The sequence below is a fragment of the Manis pentadactyla genome, chromosome 16 (genome assembly GCF_030020395.1).
Source record: "Manis pentadactyla isolate mManPen7 chromosome 16, mManPen7.hap1, whole genome shotgun sequence".
In the NCBI taxonomy this organism is placed as follows: Eukaryota; Metazoa; Chordata; class Mammalia; order Pholidota; family Manidae; genus Manis; species Manis pentadactyla.
The window spans coordinates 66,364,197-66,380,034 of record NC_080034.1 but is presented as its reverse complement, the minus strand read 5'-3'; the positions used below and the strand labels follow the sequence as shown (position 1 = coordinate 66,380,034).

Sequence of the window (15,838 nt, the reverse complement as noted above, 5' to 3'; positions counted from 1 at the left end):
GGAGGCTTAACAACATGCTCCTAAATAATCAATGGATCAACAACAAAATTAAAATGGAGATCTAGCAACATATGGAAACAAATGACAACAACAACACAAAGTCCCAACTTCTGTGGGACGCAGCAAAAGCAGTCGTAAGAGGAAAGTATATAGCAAACCAGGCATATTTAAAGACGGAAGAACAATCCCAAATGAATAGTCTAATGTCACAAATATCGAAATTGGAAAAAGAAGAACAAATGAGGCCTAAAGTCAGCAGAAGGAAGGACATAATAAAGATCAGAGAAGAAATAAATAAAATTGAGAAGAATAAAACAGAAAAAAAATCAATGAAACCAAGAGCTCGTGCTTTGAGAAAATAAAAATAGATAAGGCTCTAGCCAGACTTAGTAAGAGAAAAAGAGAATCAACACACATCAACAAAATCAGAAACGAGAAAGAGAAAATAATGATGGACCCCATAGAAATACAAACAATTATTAGAGAATGCTATGAAAACCTATATGCTAACAAGCTGGAAAGCCTAGGAGAAATGGACAACTTCCTAGAAAAATAGTACCTTCCAAGACTGACCCAGAAAGAAACAGAAAATCTAAACAAACCAATTACCAGCAACGAAACAGAAGCGGTAATTACAAAACTACCCAAGTAAAAAAAACCCGGGCCAGATGGATTTACTTCAGAATTTTATCAGACATACAGAGAAGACATAATACCCATTCTCCTCAAAGTTTTCCAAAAATAGAAGAGGAGGGAATGCTAGCAAACTCATTCTATGAAGCCAACATCACCCTAATACCAAAACCAGGCAAAGACCCCACCAAAAAAGAAAACTACAGACCAATATCCCTGATGAACGTAGATGCAAAAATACTCAACAAAATATTAGCAAACCGAATTCAAAAATACCGCAAAAGGATCATATACCATGACCAAGTGGGATTCATCTCAGGGATGCAAGGATGGTACAACATTCAAAAATCCATCAACATCATCCACCACATCAACAAAATGAAGGACAAAAACCACATGATCATCTCCATAGATGCTGAAAAAGCATTCGACAGAAGTCAACATCCATTCATGATTAAAAACTCTCAACAAAATGGGCATTGAGGGCAAGTACCTCAACATAATAAAGGCCGTATATGACAAACCCACAGCTAACATCACATTGAAAAGCAAGAAACTAAAAGCTTCTCCTCTGAGATTGGGAACAAGACAGGGATGCCCACTCTCCCCACTGTTATTCAACATAGTACTGGAGGTCCTAGCCACCGCAATTAGGCAAAACAAAAGAAATAAAAGGAATCCAGACTGGGAAACAAGAAGTTAAACTGTCACTATTTATAGATGACATGATATTGTATATAAAAAACCCTAAAGACTCCACCCCAAAACTACTAGAACTGATATCAGAATACAGCAAAGTTGCAGGATACAAAATTAACACACAGAAATCTGTGGCTTTCCTATACAACTACAATGAACTAATAGAAAGAGAAATCAGGAGAACAATTCCATTCACAATTACATCAAAAAGAATAAAATACCTCGGAATAAACCTAACCAAGGAAGTGAAACACCTACACCCTGAAAACTATAAGACACTCTTAAGAGAAATTAAAGAGGACACTAGCAAATGGAAACCCATCCCATGATCTTGGCTAGGAGAAATTAATATCGTCAAAATGGCCGTCCTGTCCAAAGGAATATACAGATTTGATGCAATCCCTATCAAATTACCAACAACATTCTTCAACAAACTGGAACAAATACTTCAAAAATTCATATGGAAACACCAAAGACCACAAATAGCCAAAGCAATCCTGAGAAGGAAGAATGAAGTGGGGGGGATCTCTCTCCCCAACTTCAAACTCTACTACAAAGCCACACTAATCAAGAGAATTTGGTACTGACACAACAACAGAGCCACAGACCAGTGGGACAGAATACAGACTCCAGACATTAACCCAAACATATATGATCAATTAACATACGATAAAGGAGCCATGGGCATAACAACAGGGAAATGACAGTCTCTCCAACAGATGGTGCTGGCAAAACTGGACAGCTACAAGTAAGAGAATGAAACTGGATCACTGTCTAACCCCATACACAAAAGGAAATTCGAAATGGATCAAAGACATGAATGTAAGACATGAAACCATAAAACTCCTAGAAAAAAACACAGGCAGAAATCTCTTGGACATAAACATGAGCAACTTCTTCATGAACATATCTCCCCGCGTAATGGAAACAAAAGCAAAAATGAATAAGTGGGACTATATTAAGCTGAAAAGCTTCTGTACAGAAAAGGACACCATCGGTAGAACAAAAAGGTACCTTACAATATGGGAGAATATATTCATAATGACATACCATGTAAACGGTTGACATCCAAAATATATAAAGATCTCATTCACCTCAACACACAGAAAGCAAATAATCCAATTAAAAAATGGGTAGTGGAGCTGAATAGACAGTTCTCTAAAGAAGAAATCCAGATGGCCAACAGGCACATGAAAAGATGCTCCACATCGCTTCTCATCAGAGAAATGCAAATTAAAAGCACAAAGAGACATCACCTCACACCAGTAAGGATCGCCATCATTGAAAAGACAACAACAAATGTTGGCAACGTTCTCCACTGTGAAGAAAGGGGAGCCCTCCTACACTGCTGGTGGGAATGTAAATTAGTTCAACCATTGTGGAGAGCAGCATGGAGGTTGCTCAGAATTCTCAAAATGGAAATACCATTTGACCCAGGAATTCCACTTCTGGGAATTTACCCTAAGAATACAGCACTCCAGTTTGAAAAAGACAGATGCACCCCTATGTTTATCGCTGCACTATTTACAATAGCCAAGATATGAAAGCAACCTAAATGTCCATCAGTAGATGAATGGATAAAGAAGATGTGGTACATATACACAATGGAATATTACTCAGCCATAAGAAGAAAACAGATCCTACCATTCCCAAAAACATGGATGGAGCTAAACGGTATTATGCTCAGTGAAATAAGCCAGGCGGAGAAAGACAAGTATCAAATGGTTTCACTCATATGTGTAGCATAAGAACAAAGAAAAACTGAAGGAACGTAACAGCAGCAGAATCACAGAACCCAAGAATAGACTAACAGTTACCAAAGGGAAAGGGACTAGGGAGTATGGGTGCAAAGGGAGGGATAAGGGCAGGGAAAATGAAAGCGGGTATTACAATTATCATGTATAATTACCACGTAGGGTGTAGCATGGGGAAGGCTGTGCAACACAGAGAAGACGAGTAGTGATTTTACAGCATCTTACTACACTGATGGACAGTGACTGTAATGGGGTGTGTGGGGGGGACTTGGTGAACAGGGGGGCTTAGTAAACATAATGTTCTTCATGTAATTGTAGATTAATAACAAGAAAAAAAAAAAGAAGTTTGAACACAGATATACACGTAGGCCTAATGGCATGTGACTGACAAGAAAGAGTTTGGGGGAACACTTCTATAAGCCAAATACTGCCAAAACCCACCAGAACCTAGGAGAGAGGCATGGAGCCGACCCCAGGCCACAGCCCTCAGCAGGAACCCAGCTGGTGACACTTCACTCTCAGACTTCTAGACCCCTAACTGTGAAAGGATACATGTCTGTGGTGTAAACAATCCAGTGTGTAGTACTGTGGTACAGCAGAGCCTTACAAAGTAACCAAGGTATCTATTTACTTATTGTTTTTTTATTACAAAACTTCCCATTTGGGGAGTCTTACTCCTAAACCTACCCTTCTGTTTCATGACACAGGTAATTGCTAAAAATTTCCAATATTTTCAACATGGAAACCCACATATGAGCATCTCTATCTAAACTGACATACTCTATGGCCTATTTTCCCCACTCTTCCAAGGTTTGAGGCAATAACTGGCCACATTCTATCTTTTCCTCAAATGTCCCAGTCTCTTTCCTGCTCTACATCCTTTAGCCACTTGATTTCCTCTATTAGAAATACTCTTCCACTCCCTGTTCTGCTGCTTAACTCCTACATAGTCTTCATTTTCTAGCTTAAGTACCATCACTACATAACTGCTTCTTCCTGCTATACAATTACTAAAACACCTGTTCAGCTCACTTGTACCCTTGTTTCCAAATCAATTGTTGGTATATTTGATATAATCATTGGCATAACAACATCTGCCACTCTTCTGAAGCTGCAATTTCCAAAGAAGGAAGATACAAGAGGCTGAAGATGTTAATAGTGTAGACTATTTATAATCAAACACTCTGTGCAAATCCAAATTTCTCACTTAACAGCTTCGGGTAACTTTGGGGAAAATCACTAACCTCAGACTCATCTGGTGCACGATGTACTTCACAGAGTTGTTGAGATAATCAAAGGAAATAATTTACATACATCACTTGCACTAGTATATGTGATACTTGCTGACTCTTCTATTGATAGAGTTACCTCAATGCCAAGGACATACTAAGCGTTTAAATAAATATTTGCTGCAAAAGAATTTTCTCGATTCATTACTTTGTTTGAGTGGCTAATGATAGGATTTTTAGACACAAAAATTAGTTGGAAATAAAAGTCAGGTAGTTTGTCCACTCAAGCACAGCATATCGGTAGTGAATTTTCCATTTACATATATGTGAACTTTCATAAAAAATCTAAGAGAAATGCTGACTTTCAGTGAAGCAGGTCAATACAAGGAGGAAATGTGACATCACACTAAGCCATTACTGTGTATGTGTATCCATATGTCTTAGTCTGAGACTCACTGGAAACAGACTGCATTCTAAGTGGGGAAGGTTAAGGAATGAATGTGCACCTAGTGACAGAACATTGACAAAACTGAGAAAATAGATACATACATAGATGATTGATAGATCAGATAGATATACATACAGATTAATTAGGTACATAGACGATAGCAGATAGATATAGATAGATGATAGATTAGATACATACATACATACATATGTAGATAGATAGATATGGATAGATGGATAAATAGACAGGTAGGTAGGTAGACAGGAAATCATAATACTAAACAAAGCTATCGCTCACTCAAGATCATCTACGTGCTCCCTTACAGGAGACTCACTTGAGATCCAAGGACACAGACAAACTACAAGTTGAAGGGGTGGGGACAGGTACCCTACACAAGTGAAACTGAAAAAAAAAGGGGGATTCTGTTTGAGTCTCCAGAGAGACAGTGAGTACAAAAGAGCCCTTCCAGCCACAGTGGATTCTTTTTGTTTGGTTTTAATAGTATGCAGTCATAGATTAAGTGGTAGAGTGAAGCCCTTCTCATTTTTTCTCACCTCAACAATTGAATTGCTGTAATAACATGTGTTTGGGCTTTTGAAATCAGTAGATTTCATGATGTTTACAAATGTAAAGAAGTATTTAACTAGATAAAGAGGGAAGTTTGGACACTCAAACACGTCACTCAACAACACACTCTTTGCTCCCAACTGCTCCTGTCTAGAACTTGGTGTTCCTTTTCATTTGTCCCTCCTCCTATCAGCGGTGACACCGATGTGCCTCAAACACGGTGGTGAGCAAAGCACCAAGTTTAGGTTTCTGTCTACAACAGGCCCAGAGGAAGGATACTTGTGGTCTTCAGGGAGCACTTAGTCAATGAATGTGGCTAGAATACAGTCAGCAAGTGATAAGGAGGTAAGAGGACAGAGGACAGAGATATGGGCTGAAGTCCCTGCACCACCATTTACTGGTTTTGTAAGCACAAGCGGCTGACTCGACCTGCAAGTGTCTCAGTGAATCCAGTGCTATCTCTACAGCCTAGTTACCTTGCAAGATTTTTGGAAGCACAATGTAGGGAAGTGACATATAAGCTGTGTTGTTAACTGTTCTGTACTTAAGGATAGATGGGCAGACAAAAAGATGATGACAGATGATAGATGATAGATAGATAGATAGATAGACAGATAGATAGATAGATAGATAGATAAGATAGGTAGATAGATAGATAAGATAGGTAGATAGATAGATAGATAGATAGATGATAGATAGATGGATAGACAGACTAGATTAGATAGATAGATAGATAGATAGATAGATGATAGATAGATAGATGGATAGATAGATAGAGAGATAGAGAGATAGAAAGACAGATAGATAGATAGATAGAAAGATATAGAAAGATGACAGATATATGATTAGACAGATAGATGATAGATAGATATAGATACATATCAATTATAACAAAGCTATTGCTCATGACCAGGAGAGCAATGATGAAAGAACAGAGTGAAACTACAAACAAAAGAGAAGAAAGAAATCCAGTTTAAAAAGTGCAATAAGCAGCCATAAGAAAAAACAAATCCTACCATTTGCAACAACATGGATGGAGCTACAGGGTATTATACTCAGTGAAATAAGCCAGGTGGAGAAAGACAAGTACCAAATGATTTCACTCATCTGTGGAGTATAAGAACAAAGAGAAACTGAAGGAACAAAACAGCAGCAGAATCACAGAATCCAAGAATGGACCAACAGTTACCAAAGGGAAAGGGACTGGGACTGGGGAGGGTGGATGGGAAGGGAGGGATAAGGGCAGGTGAAAAGAAAGGGTGTACTACGATTAGCATGTATCATGTGGGGGGGCGCATGGGGAGGGCTGTGCAACACAGAGACGACAAGCAGTGATTCTACAGCACCTTACTACGCTGATGGACAGGGACTGTAATGGGGTTTCTGAGGAGGACTTGAAGGGGAGAGCCTAGTAAACATAATTTTCTTCATCTAATTGTAGATTAATAGTAACAAAATAAAAAATAAATAAAAAATTTAAAAGTGCAATAAGGCCACAGCTATCAATTATCAGAATGAAAGGACAGACTTTCAATGCTCCAATCAAAAGAAACAGGATTAGAAGAAGGGATGAAAACTCAGGATGATCTACGTGCTCCCTTAAGGAGACTCACTTGAGATCCAAGGACACAGACAAACTACAAGTCGAAGGGGTGGGGAAAGGAACCCTACACAAGTGTAATTGAAAAAAAAAAAAAAAAAAGATGGATTGATGGGATTGAAGAAGGCGGCGTGAGATGGGAGGAAGAAACCTCCTCCCAGAACCACATACAGATGTACAATATGGAAATAGAACAACTACCCCAAATTCTGGAAGAGCAGCAGGGAAGAAGGCTGCTGCGGCAGGCTGTCACCTCAAGGAGAAGGGTGACGTACAAAGCCGTGATCCACAGGGACCCAAAGCACTTCCCACACCTGAGCTCACAGTAGGGAGGAAGAGAAACGGAACCGGGGAGGGGGGTGGAGGCCTAGGACTGCTGAACACCCAGCCCTGGAGATGTGCTCTGGGAGCACAAACCTACCATACATAGTGCGCTCTGGAGGATCGGTGGGGTTGGAAAGCCAAGACAGGCAGAATACTTCCAGAGACTTGAGATTCCAGCCACTGTGGGACAACACAGGGATCCACATCCGGCCGCTATGGGACAAAAGAAAGGCGGGCAGTCTGAGAGACTTCCTAACAGCGAGACAGCTGCTAAAGGGACAAGGCTTCCAGAGCTTGCCACTAAGGAGAAAGGACAGGTGCGCCAAACTGCCCAGATGCACTCTGCCCAGCAGGCGGGAGAACTTTTAGGAGCTCCAGTCGCTCCGTCCCCCTGGCTGGCCTCGCAGCTCCGAGGCCCCCCTACCTTGCTGTGACTGATACACGGCCTGCCTCCCTGCCGGCACTGGCTTGCTACCCGGCGGCCCCCACCATCGCACCAGGCCAGCAAGGACGTCCCCACCTACGGCAGCTTCTCCCTGCGTGCTCCGCAAACTGGCCCTGGCAGTGGAGACAGGCACTGTGGCCGGGAAGCAGGAGAGACCTCTTTCCTCCCGGCAGTGGAGGGCACCAGGGCTGCTCCCGTGACCCCTGCCATCCCCCCAAAGGGCTGAGCAGCCCCAGAGAGTAAATCTCCTGGGAGCTAGAGGGCGCCACCTACAAATATGAACCGTCAAAGGAACCTGGTAACAGGACTCAAATCAATCTTCCTGAAACAGATCTCAAAATAAACATCAGGAACATGCTCATGGAGCTATAGAAAAAAACTGCCCGTCTCTTGAGTGCAATTCTCTCTCTCTCTTTCTCTCTCTCTCTTTCTCTCTCTCTCTCTCTCTCTCTGTCTCTCTCTCTCTCTCTCTCTCTACCAGGAGCACTACTGAGGCCTTGTTCTGAGAGGGATGCTGGAACAGCCCAGCAGGAATGGTAGAGCTCTCAGGTCCACCACCACCAGTGCCAGGACAGTCCCACACAGGGTCTGACGGAACTGCAAACGGGGGATGCCACACGTCTAACTCCGCAGGAAAGATAACAGTGCCGCATGCTAGCCTTCCCATTAATGGCTAGTGGCTAGGTGGCTCCACCGATACCAGGTGATGTAAACACCCAGGGCTTTATCTCCTTAGCAACCTTTTTTCGCTATCACCCTTGAAAGCAACACATGGAAAGATACTATCTACCAGTCTCCACACCATCTCACTTCTCAGCTTAGGCTCGATTTTCCTGTATCACATCTTCTCCTCTTCCTAACAGTTTTCTCAGTCAATTGGTGTTCTGGAAAAAAAAAAATTAGAATTGGAATGACATGGCACGGGGTATAAGATTCCGTTTGAACACCATCAGTAGAACAAAAAGACATCCTACAGGATGGGAGAATATATTCATAGATAACATAACCGATAAGGGGTTGCCATCCAAAATATGTATTAAGAGCTCACGTACCTCAACACACAGAAAGCAAATAATCCAATTACAAAATGGGCAGAGGATCTGAACAGACACTTCTCCAAAGAAGCCATTTCAGGTGGCAGACAGGCACATGAAAAGATGCTCCACATTGCTAATCATCAGAGAACTGCACATTAAAGCCACACTGGGGTATCACCTCACACCAGTTAGGATGGCCACCATCCAAAAGACAGACAACAACAGATGTTGGTGAAGATGTGGAGAAAAGGGAACCCTCCTATACTGCTGGTGGGAATGTCAGTCAGTTCAACCATTGTGGAAAGCAGTATGGAGGTTCCCCAAAAATCCAAAAAACAGACATACTATTTGTCCCAGGAATTCCTCTCCTAGGAATTTACCCTAAGAATGCAGGAGCCCAGTTTGAAAGAGACATATGCACCGCTATGTTGATCGCAGCACTATTTACAATAGCCAAGAAATGGAAGCAACCTAAGTGCCCATCAGGAGATGAATGGATAAAGAAGAGGTGGTACATATACACTATGGAATATCATTCAGCAATAAGAAAACAAATCCTACCACCATTTGCAACAACATGGATGGAGCTACAGGGTGATATGCTCACTAAAATAAGCCAGGTGGAGAAAGACAAGTAGCAAATGATTCCAATACTCTGTGGAGTATAAGAACAAAGCAAAAACAGAAGGAACGAAACAGCAGCGGACTCACAGAACCCAAGAATGGACTAACAGTTACCAAAGGGAAAGGGACTGGGGAGAATGGGAGGGAAGGGAGGGATCAGCGTGGGAGAAAAAGAAAGGGGGTATTACGATTAGCATGTATAATATGACGGAGGCATGGGGAGGGCTCTGCAACAGAGAAGACAAGCAGTGATTCTACAACATCTTACTACGCTGATGGACAGTGACTATAATGGGGTTTGTGGGGGGGACTTGGTGAAGGGGGGACCCTAGTAAACATAATGTTCTTCATGTAATTGTACATTAATCATAACAAAATAAAAATACAAAGATAAAAAATAATAAAAATGAATGAAGTTTAGACATAAATCTAACCAAGTAGGAGAAAGATTGCATTCTGAAAACTATCAGACACTGATGAAAGAAACTGAATTTGACACAAATATGTAAAAAAGCTATTCCATGCTCATGGGCGGGAATAATCAATATAGTTAAAATGACCTTAATACCCCCAAGCGATCTACAGGTGCAATGCAATCCCTATCAAATACCAATAGCATGTTTTTACAACACTAGAGAAATAAATGTAAAATGTGTACAGAACCACAAAAGACCCCAAATTGCCAAAGAAATCTCGAGAAAGAAAAATAAAGATAGAGAGAGGACCATGCTTCCTGACTTCAAACTGTGTTGTATAGCTACAGTAATCAAAGAGTAGGTACTGGCACAAAAATAGACACACATCAATGGAATAGAATAGATTGCTCAGAAATAAACTTACACTTATACGGTCAGTTAATACGTGACAAAGGAAGCAAGTATACGCAATGGTGAAAAGACAGTCTCCAAAAATGGTGCTGGGAGAACAAGACAGCCTTATACAATGGAATGAAACTGCACTGCTGTCTTACACCATACACAAAGTAAACTCAAACTGGTTTAAAGACCTAAAGTAAGACCAGAAACCATAAAACTCCTAGAAGAAAGCATGGGCAGTAAACTCTTGAACACTGGCATTACAGTTTTTTTCTAGATATGTCTCCCCAGCAAGGAAAACAAAAAGCAAAAATAAACCAGTGACACTACACCAAACTAAAACACTTCCTCACAGCAAAGGAAGCCATCAACAATGTGAGAAGACAACCTAGTGAATGTGAGAATGTGTTTGCAAATGACGTATCTGATAAGGAGCTCGTACCAAAAATGTATAAAGAACTCATACAACTCAACACCAAAAGCAAATGGAAAACAATGTGATAAAAAGTTGGGCAAAGGGCCTGAACAAACATTTTTCAAAAGGAGGCATACAGATGGCCAACAACCACATGAAAGGATTCTCACATCACTAGTCATCATGGAAATACAACTCAAAACCAAATGAGATATCACCTCACGCCAGTCAGAATAGCAGGTGTCAACAAAACAAAACAAAACAAAACAAGAGACAAGTTTAGGCAAGGATGTGGTGGAAAAGAAACCTGGGTATGCTACTTCTGAGAATGTAAATTGGTGTAAAGAGAGTTCGGATGGGTTTGGGGTGGGTGCGTAAATTTACTTGTGCTAGGCTACCTGCCTACTCTAAATTTGGCCCTTGGGCCCTTGGAGAGGTTAAGCCAGGAAGTAAAGTATCAGTTATTTCCTGTAATACCTAATCATTTAATGTTAAAAATACTCATTGAGTATAATGCTTTGTCATTTCAGGAGGGTTCTCATACACATGATAAAAGCTACAATTTGGAAATGAGGATGTTATGCCCATTCGCACCTCAATTTATATTAACATTTAATGTAGCAAAAATAATTAGCTGTCATAATGAGACAAGGACCGTGGGCATAGTCAGAGTAGGGTGAGGGCCTCTGGAAAAAGACCCCTACCAAAACTCCATATTCAACAACTCAGCAACGTCAGAGTCACTTTAATTCTCTAAAGTAAAATATCAAACTAGGAATGTAAGCATTCTTCAGTGAAGATTCGTTAAAACCAAAAAGCCAGGAGTAACCTGGCCTGGAATGTTTGAGCATCCCCCAGATAAGAAAGTAGCTCAGCATAGCCCATGTCTTCATTGTGTCAATAAAATGAATCTATTGGAAAATTTACTTTAGCTGCTAAAAGGCCCAGCTTATCTTCTTTAACTTTGCCCAGATGCTGCTTTTCCTCCTCCAGCCCCTAATCAAGTCATATATAACCTGGGCAATTAATACAGCAGGCAGGCCCTGCTGTAAAAAACATAGTGAAGGGCAGGAAGGATTCCACCTTAAAGATAAAATTGCATTTTAACACTCAAGAAGTTAAGAAGCAAGATTCTTAACTTATTATTTAACAAACAGACAATAACTCAGCCCATCTGGAAAGCAGGGCAGGCAGCCTTGATTGATATGTTCCCAAACCAAGAAACTACTATTCTGGGAAAGAATCAAAGCATTAAATTTCTTATGTTAACTCTGCAAAATAGTCCAGAAAACTGACAAGAAACTTAGTGTCTCAATTTGTTACTGGCACAAGAACAGACCCATAGACCAATGGAACAGACAAGAGAGCCTTGATATAAACCCAACCATATATGATACATGAATATACGATAAAGGAGCCATGGACATACAATGGGGGAAATGACAGCCTCTTCAACAGCTGGTGTTGGCAAAACTGGACAGCTACATGCAAGAGAAAGAAACTAGATTATTGTTTAACACCATACACAAAAGTAAACTCAAAATGGATCAAAGACCTGAATGTAAGTCATAAAACCATGAAACTCTTAAAAGACAACATAATATAAATAAGCATGAGCAACTTCTTTCTGAATGCATCTCCTCAAGCAAGGGAAAAAAAAGTAAAAATTAACTCATGGAACTACATCAAACTAAAGTTTCTGTATGGCAAAAGACACCATCAACAGAACAAAAAGGCATCCTACAGTATGGGAGAATATATTCATAAATGACAGATCCGATAAAGGGTTGACATCCAAAATACATAAAGAGCTCACACACCTCAACAAACAAAAAGCGAACAATCCAATTAAAAAATGGGCAGAGGAGCTGAACAGACACTTCTCCAAAGAAGAAATTCAGATGGCCAACAGGCATATGAAAGATGCTCCACATCGCCTGCCATCAGAGAATGCAAATTAAAACCACAATGAGATCACCTCACACCGGTAAGGATCGCTACCATCCAAAAGACAAGCAACAACAAATTGTTGGCGAGGTTGTGGAGAAAGGGGAACCCTCCTACACTGCTGGTGGGAATTTAAATTAGTTCAACCATTGTGGAAAGCAGTATGGAGGTTCCTCCAAAAGAACAAAATAGAAATACCATTTGACCCAGGAATCCCACTTCTAGGAATTTACCCTAAGAATGCAGAAGCCCAATTTGAAAATACAGATACACCCCTATGTTTATCGCAGCACCATTTACAATAGCCAATACATGGAAGCAACCTAAGTGTCCATCAGTAGATGAATGGATAAAGAAGAGGTGGTACATATACACAATGGAATATTATTCAGCCATAAATGAAAACAAATCCTACCATTTGCAACAACATGGATGGAGCTAGAGGATTTTATGCTCGGTGAAATAAACCAGGCGGAGAAAGACAGCTACCAAATGATTTCACTCCTATGTGGAATATAAGAACAAAGGAAAAACTGAAGGAACGAAAGAGCAGCAGACTCACAGAACCCAAGAAAGGACTAACAGTTACCAAAGGGAAAGGGACTGGGGAGGATGGGTGGGAAGGGAGGGAGAAGGGGGGCAGGGAAGAAAGGGGCCTTACAATTAGCATGTATAATGTGGTGGGGGGGCCACAGGGAGGGCTGTGCAACACAGAGAAGACAAGTAGTGATTTTAAAGCATCTTACTACACTGACGGACAGTGACAAATGGGTATGTGGGGTGGACTTGGTGAAGGGGGTAAACTGGTAAACATAACGTCCCTCATGTAATTGTAGATTAATGATACCAAAATAAATAAAATAAAATAAAATAAAGATTCTTACTTCTTGGCAAATAGTGAATCTGTGGCATCTTACTACACTGATGGACAGTGACTGCAATGGGGTATGAGGGGCCTGGACTAGATAATATGGGTGAATGTATCAACCACATTGTTTTTTCATGTGAAACCTTCAGAGGAATGTATATCAGTAATACCTTAGTAAAAAAAGAAAAGTATCTTACTTGTTAACTTCCTGGCTATTCAAATGCAATCTTATCTTTAAGACGGGATGCTTCCTGTCTTTTACTTTGTTGTTTGTGACCTGGGCTTATTGCCACATTAGCTGCCCAGGTTATATAGTCCTTGACTTGGGGCTGGAGGAGGCATCTGGGCAAAGTTAAAGATAAACTGGGCCTTTAGGCAGGCTGAAGTAAATTTTACAATAGCCTCTTTTAATTGACACAATGAAGACATGGGCTATGCTGAGCTACTTTCTTATCTGGGGGATGTTCAAACATTCCAGGCCGGGTTACTCCTGGCTTTTTGGTTTTAACTAATCTTCACTTAAGAATGCTTATAGTCCTAGTTTGATACTTTACTTTAAAGAATTAATGTGACTCTGACTTTGCTGAATTGTTTAATACGGAGTTTTGGTAGGCGTCTTTTTCCAGAGGCCCTCACGCTACTCTGACTACACCCACGGTCCCTGTCTCAGAATCTCTGTGGCGAGTTACAAACTACTCAGCTGCAGATTACAAACCGAAATGCCAGAAAAATGTGAATTTCTAAATACAAGAAAATTCCCTGTCAGTTCCCAGATCAAAGTAAAGAAACTTCATTCCCAATTAAAAAAACGAGAGGTACCTAATGAAAAAATATTTTATTTTAAAGGCGCTGCCTCGGGGGGCCTCTCCCCCGCCGCCCCGCCGCCCGTCCCACCTGAACTTCAGCCGCCCGGCCCTCGCCCTCGAGGTCCCCGCCGAGAAAAATCCAAACACGACAAAACGCCCACCGGCCACCCCGTCTGCGCGGCCCCGTCCCGGGCGGCGGGGGCAGGTCGGGGGCGCGGCCCTGGGTTGGGAGGACGCGCGCCGCGGGGAGGAGAGCTGACGCGCTCACCACCTGGGCCGGGACCGAGGAGCAGCGGCTCCGGCGAGCCCCTCTCCCCCCTGCCCCGGCGAACTTCGCCGGCCGCTCGGACGTCCGCCCGGGCGCACCTGCTCCGCTCCCTCCCTTCCCGGGCGGCCCCTCCGGCGGAGCGCGCCGACTCCAGGCCCCCGGCCGGGCCCCGCGCGCCCACCACCCGCGTCGGCCGCTTCCCGGCCCCACGGGCCACGAGCGGCTCGCCGAGCAACTCGCACGGCCGCCCCCTTGTCCGGTTTCCCCGTGCCCTCAGGCGGAGGCAGGGGTCCCGCCGCGCCCCGCGGCCACGTACCTTCCAGCCCGCAGGGCCGTCGCTGTCGTCTTCACCCCTGAAGCGGGGCCCGCTCGGGACACTCCACCGCAGATCCGCGGAAGCGGGAGCCGCTTCTCAGCCGAGGTCTCTGAAGTCCGGCCGGGCCAGCGGCTCCATGTCCGCGCCGACCGCCGCCCTCCGCCCGTCGCGGAACAGCCGAGAAGGGGCGAGTGCGGCGCCGGGAGCCCAGCGGGTGCGACGCGGCGATCCGAGGCTGGGGGCCGAGGTCGGGAGGAAGGCGCAGCCAAGCACACAGCGGGCCCAGAACTTCGCGGGCCCATCACTGGTCTCCGTCGGCCCGCTGCGCACACGGTACGGCGGCTCGAAGCACGGAGGACGCGGCGGCCGATGGTATCCCTGCAACGCTCAACGTGCTACTGACGGTTGACTAAAGACGGAGGCGGAGCCTGCAGCGACTACTCCGCCCCCGGATTACGCTTTCTGCGCCCAATGGCTGCCCGTCCCCGACTGACGGCCCTCATGATCATGCTCGGCCTGCCTGCCAAATTAAGTTCTGATTTTATTCTTTGAGAGATTGAAGGGTTTTAGATCAGGGGAAAGGATTCCATTTTTAAGTGAGCACTCTGGCCTCTCTTTGGAGACTGGATTCGTGGGGGCAAAGCGATAGCAGAAGGACTACTCAGAGGATGCTACAGGCATCCACAAAAGATTTCATGGGGTGCTGGACGAGGGCCGTTGAATGGGTATGCAGAGCTTAGGCTGCAGAGACTGCAGAAATGTTTAGGAAGTAGGGTGGGTAGGACTTGGTGACTGGCGGGAGGGAGAAGGCACTCCTGCTATAACAGGAGTCCGCAGACTGGGTGGCTTAGTCAACAGAAACTTATTTTCATGGAGTTCTGGAGCTTAAGGACCAAGATCCACGGGCTGGCAGGGTTGGTCTGGCCCAAAGCCTCTCTCCTAGGCTTGCAGACGGCTGCCTCCTTGCTGCGCCTTCACATGGCCTTCTGTCTGCCATGCACATACCTGGTGTTTCTCCATAGGCCCCAACTTCTCATAAGGAC

The 15,838-nt window shown here is 43.3% G+C and overlaps 1 protein-coding gene across 1 annotated transcript in view; it reads right to left on the bottom strand.

Annotated features, from left to right (window-relative positions):
* LOC130681268 (bromodomain adjacent to zinc finger domain protein 2B-like) overlaps positions 1 to 14,920 on the bottom strand; it is a 128,409-nt gene extending 113,489 nt beyond the window's left edge. The window contains exon 1 of the mRNA XM_057493905.1: positions 14,796 to 14,920. The gene's annotated coding sequence lies outside the window, so the exon portion shown is untranslated. The remainder of the gene's footprint in view (positions 1 to 14,795) is intronic.
* Positions 14,921 to 15,838: the final 918 nt, after the last annotated feature.